We start from the raw sequence: 6,298 nt of genomic DNA on the forward strand, positions 1-6,298 counted from the left end.
GTCTGAATGAAAAGGAGGAAATAAGAAGAAAAACACTATGTCTGGATTTTATAGCATTTACAAATATTTAGAAATAAATATTTCTTGCACTATGATTGATTGAAAGAAATTATTGATTTGGGATTTTGTCTGGTCGAGAACCGGTACATAAAAATAACATTTGCTGCTGTTGTTGAGAATCGGTACATAAAAATAACATTTGCTGCTGCTGTTGTTGGGGGAGGTCACGTTGGTGATGTTCTCGACGTATGACTAAACAAAGTAGTCCAGTGGGTTAAGGTCGGGGAGGAGGAGACCAATGAGAGAAGGGTACTAAGTCGTAGCACTCCCTCTGAAGCCAAGCCTGGGTCTTTTTAGACTTATGAGCCTCAGCCAGGATCTGCTAGCAGCCACCTGATCACACCTGATTACACCATGGGATCACGACACTCTTCAGTACATTCAGGTACACTTTGGTGTTGACTTTCAAGGCGACTTCAAAGATGTGAGGTGGCATGATGTGGTCCTTATTTGAAACCACACCAAAGACCATAACTGTGGCCGGAAACGTTTTTATCACCGTGGACACGTCCCTGTTATTCATGGCAATCCAGCAATGGATTTTGAGGGTGCTGGCAATGGTCCTGTTGTTATAACTTGGATCTGTAGAGAGCATGGAACGCTTCATGTTTTGCTGCTTAAAGTATTTTCTTAGCATGATATAATTTCAAATGAATATATGGCTCTATTCTTGGCTTCAGATAGTGTGTTTAGACGACAGTAACACCTTCAAAAAGTGTTAAGAACAATGCTAATAATTTATATAAATGTAGCTGAATTGGCGAATGAAAAAGAATGAGTCAGCATTTAACAAGGTTTTGTGAATGAAAGCGAGAAAACATGACTTAAATATTTATATAGCAAGAATCTAAAATATACTTTGAAAGACAAAAGATCATTAAGAAAGTTTAAAGTTCACGAAAAGAAATAGACACGAATATTAGAAAGTTCGTTCCAAAGTTCTGTGTGTGTGTGTGTGTGTGTGTGTGTGTGTGTGTGTGTGAGAGAGAGAGAGAGAGAGAGAGAGAGAGAGAGAGAGAGTCAACTCATTGGTGGTTAAATTGTTACTGTAGAGAAAGCAATCGCAATCATGTTTAAAGGAATTCCAGCGTGGCGTACTTCCGTTGTCTTTCTTGGATAGGCGAATGTTGTTGTTGTTGTTGTGGATGTCACCTAGAAAGACTCTGATTTCGTTTTTATAAGGTTTGTTAATTTGACATAGGCTTATTATTTTGGGATATAAAACAAGCAGAAATCATTTCCATTGATGGAAAAATATTGAGTTCACACATTCATGACATTTAAAACAGAAATCATTTTTGCTGGTAGAAAATATCAAGTTCACACCTCTGATGTCCATCGGACTGCTGTTTAGGAGAAATAATTTTTGTGATTCTATCTTCCAGAAGAGAGAAAGGAATAAAAAGGAAAGAAGAGGAAAGAGTTACTGACTCCCACCTGTGAAGGAGGATGTTTGATGGGAATATCAAATTCATAAACGATCCCCATTGTGAAAATAAAAACAAGTGTATGGAAAAGGGAAAGGCTTAAATTAAACGGCTGCAATTTTTAAACGCAGTGTACTTGTACTTGTGGATGATTATTAGTTAAAAATACATCTAGCACATTTTTTACTAAATACTTTTGAATAATTTTTAGATTTTATATTAATTTAGCCATAACACATAAGTACATAATAATGTTTTCATCTGAAATATGTTGGTTTTAAAAGATCACGGTGTAAATAAGCACCGAATTCTATTACCAAGAAATAAAAAATAAATTTTGTGTGTGTCTGGGGGGGGGGGGATTAGGCAGGAATCATTCATTCAACCAGATAAAAGCCTATTTTAACCAGGCTGTGCTAAAATAGGACGGTTTGATCATAGTCCAAAGGCCGGATAAATCATATATGAATTTTTGTGCCTCCCTACAAAGGCAGAGTTAAAAAAAAGGTCGATTCTTAATGTAATGAAAACCCAGAGGCCCAATAAAGAACATTTTGGATTGGAACAAAAATTTAAATTGCCTTATTTTCACAACGGACTGGGGATCGTTTATGAATTTGATATTCCTATCAAATATCCTCCTTCAGGGGTGGGAGTCAGTTACTCTCTCCTCTTCTTTCCTTTTTACTCCTTTCTCTCTTCTGGAAGATAGAATCATAAAAGTTTAGAAGAATTCCTCCTTCCTTTAAATCGTGTGTGTCTGTCAATCCATATCAAACAGGAAATAAAACAAAAACGACAGATGAAAGGGAGGCAACTTATATTTTACTATGCAATCTTGCTAAACAAAATAATAAAGGAAGTAGTACTGAATCTCTTTTCAGTCTAAAAACACAATGGATTCCCCTGCGAGGATACCTGAAACTATACAGTGAAGCAAGGGTTGCGCTATCCTCAACTGCACATCTCCTGAATCGTCATTGTTTGAGTCTACTGACAAAGAGAATTGAGGACTGTTGGGAACATGGTCGAAATAAGCAGAGAAAGATTTGTGTTATATTAGAATTTTCCTTCTCCAAGATATGTTGCACAACTTAAACTTGTGGTAATGATAAAAATCGATGGTAAAAATAGTTTTCTTCAAAAATTTTTATATATATATATATATATATATATATATATATATATATATATATATATATATATATATATATAAAATAAAAGTTACAATAAGTTTACTAAGGTAATCAAAATGGTAAACTTAAAATATATTATAAATATTAAAGAGTTAATATTTACAAGTAAAATAAACTCAGCCAGATATAAAAAGCTCAATAAAACCGAGAAGGAAATAGAGCTTATAATATGTTTTTAACTCTTTTTCAAGATGTCTTTTAACATATTTTATTAATCATTTGTTCATATATATATATATATATATATATATATATATATATATATATATATATATATATATATATATATATATGTTTAAAGAAAAAATAGAAAAAACCGAATGAAATTATTAAAAAATCAACGTTTCGTCCTTGTCTCAGAGGACATCTTCAGGATAATTGAAATAAAAATGTGATAAAAGAAAAAGTCATAGATCGTGCGAAAAAAGACAGTTTTTTAAAATCCAACCCATGTCGGGAAAGGACGAATATGTGTGCGGATGGGTTGGATTTTAAAAAACTGTCTTTTTTCGCACGATCTATGACTTTTTCTTTTATCACATTTTTATTTCAATTATCCTGAAGATGTCCTCTGAGACAAGGACGAAACGTTGATTTTTTAATAATTTCATTCGGTTTTTTCTATTTTTTCTTTAAACATAACGTCAACCACCGCTGGTACACTTTTTCATTCCTTATACATATATATATATATATATATATATATATATATATATATATATATATATATATATAGTGTAGGACTCACGGTGATGTCATCACTTGTAGGAAATGTAGTTTGGTAGGATAACCAATTTATAATTGGGATTTATCAATTTTTAGAACCGAGGTTGTGTGTGCTGCAATTTTATTGAAGAGTGCATTCACGGGAACATTAAAGGTAAATTTAACGGGATCACTGATTGATACAAAGATTTCACCAATCCACATACTTACATAAAAAAAATGAAATCCAGAAAATAACGCCGCTCAACAGAGAACACAAAATCTCTGTATCAACATGAAATAGACAACATTTATTTACGTGTTAGGAATATTAGTTTGAATTGTTCCCCCCATAAGTGTTTTCTTGTGTGGAATGTTTATAATAAAATATTAGTGAAGTGAGGATACTGTGAGGTTAGCATGATGTTTGAAATTACTGATTGTTTTTATTATCAGAGTGAAACAATGGTTTTCCTAATGGTGCAACTATTTCATAATAGCAAAATTTGGAAAATGAAAAAACTGATTTAAAAAAATAAAACAATGGTATCTACTGACTTTTTGTGCCAATTACAACTGAAAGCATTATAATGATATCTATTTAATTGACATTTTTCTTTTACAAGGTGATCACCACTTATAAAGGCCCAGAAGCCACTCGGGGATAAGGGTTATTGCATGTACGGTACGTTAGTAATTGGAGATTTGATAAAGGGTCTTATTTAAGGGGGCAGTTCATCAGGAATTTGTTTATGTCGGACTTGAAGACATCCAGGTTGTAATCAGGTGGGAAACAGGCAAACGGAACAGAGTTCCACAGGCGTGCACTTCTAAGAAAGAAGTATTTAAATATTACTGCATTATTTAAAACGAAAAACATAAGTAAAATAAGTATCGTAAAAAACTCTCCCATATTTCTTTAAGCACACTTAACATAATAACAAGGGAAGAAACTCAGTTATGCTAAAACAACTCATATTTATGATTGTTAACCTTTTTTGGACCGACCATAGCATTTGCTTTACGATTTCGTTCATTTTTAAAATATGAGTTCACCATAGCTTAATGAGTTTATATATAAAATTTGAACTTTATACGATATCAATTTTTTATTTTATTGTGTGTTCCATTTAAGGAACATTGGGAGGTTACAGGTGAACGACATTGAAATTCTGACAATTTATTCCTTTGTAAAATAAGTGATCTCTTATAAAGCTATAAAATAAAATTCCATGTATAATATACTAGATCTAAAATATAAGAAAAGAAGTGTTTATTTTATATGTTTTCATTGTTTCTTATGATATTTTTCAAAACACAATTTTCCCCTCTCCGCATGTAACCGAATATTACACTTTCTGCACATATTTTTAGTATTTTTGCTGCACACTTTGCATCTCCCTTGTGTTGTGGACCCTAATGTATGATCCATTCCATCAAATCTTACATTGGCGGGCAATGTTCCAGCTGACATAGATATTCTTCCACGTTCTGGTCCTGCCTTTAGCAAACACGGTGTGATTTGACTGCGAAATTACAAATGAGATAGTATTTTTTGATTGGTTTTGCAGTGAAGCCTCCATGCTGCTATCACTGACAAATTTATTACATTGATGAAGAGTGGCCAGTACCACTTTTTACCCCATATACTAGGTCGATAAGATTCAGCTAGTCTATCCATTAGGTCGACACCACCCATTTCTTTATTGTAAGAGTGTACGAGATGCGGCTGCGGAACCTGCTTTTCTCCCCCTTTGACACAACGTCTTACCTTATGAACAGACTTATGGTTTTCCCAATTGCTTGCGATTGTTACAATTGAGTTGTCATGCCATTTTGCAACATAACCTTTTCCATCAGAACAATAATCAAAAGCTCCCCTTTCCTTTTTCTTGAGAATTTTGCTGCAGATGAGCTTTTTCGTTGCATTAGATGTTCTTGTTTCTCTTACTGTTCCAGTTGCTCTAACACTTTTATCACCTAGTTCAGACAGTAGGTTGTAGCTTGTAAAAAAGTTATCAAAGTACAATTCGTGGCAAGTAATATCCGTATTCGACATTATAACATCTACCATGCCGTTGATTACCCTAGTACCAAGGGGCAAGTTTTCAGGGTTATCCTCCTTTCCCTGGTAGACTTTCATATGATAAGGAAAGTCATCATTGTCGCAAATACACCAGATTTTATATCCGAAACGTATTGGCTTCCCTCTGATGAACATTTTAGCACTGTGACGTCCATAATATAGAACCATTGACTCATCTATACTGAGCAGTTTGTGAAAAACACCAAATTGCACAAGATTTTCATTAATCATATCATATAATGGTGAAATTTTACTCATTTTATTACCTGCAGTAAGCTTCAGATTATCAGCAAAGTGTGAGTACTTTTTTATTTCAAGATACCTGTTTCTACTCAGAGTTTTAGCAACAATTTCTACACGAAAATCAGGCTGGGTTGACCAATACAGCTTCTCTTGTGGTACAAGATGATATCCTGATAACAAGATGATCCCTAAAAATTGTTCCATTTCATGTTCTAATATTATGAATTTTTCAACGTTTTTATCCCTATTAGCATACAGGTTAGTTTGAAAAACTATATATTGCAACCTTTCGGTAGAAAATATTAGCTTCCAAATTTCATAAGGTGTCATTCCTTCAAGTTTTTCAAGCTTTTGATCTATAACGGCATTTCCAACTTGCATTGGCTTGCTAAATATAGCACTCTTCTTCCAAACAATGTTACTATTCTGTTTCCTTTTTTTTTTTGAAGTGGCAGGATTTCGTGATCAGACTCGCTTTCCGTATTTTCTTCTATTTCAATTTCTCCAGCCGGCTCATACTCAACTTCCGGGTCTTCGGGAATTTCCTCGATATCACTTTCTTGATCTGCTGCATCTCCTGC

Source organism: Euprymna scolopes, chromosome 41 (genome assembly GCF_053919585.1).
Source record: "Euprymna scolopes isolate OS-2025 chromosome 41, ASM5391958v1, whole genome shotgun sequence".
Classification (NCBI taxonomy): Eukaryota; Metazoa; Mollusca; class Cephalopoda; order Sepiida; family Sepiolidae; genus Euprymna; species Euprymna scolopes.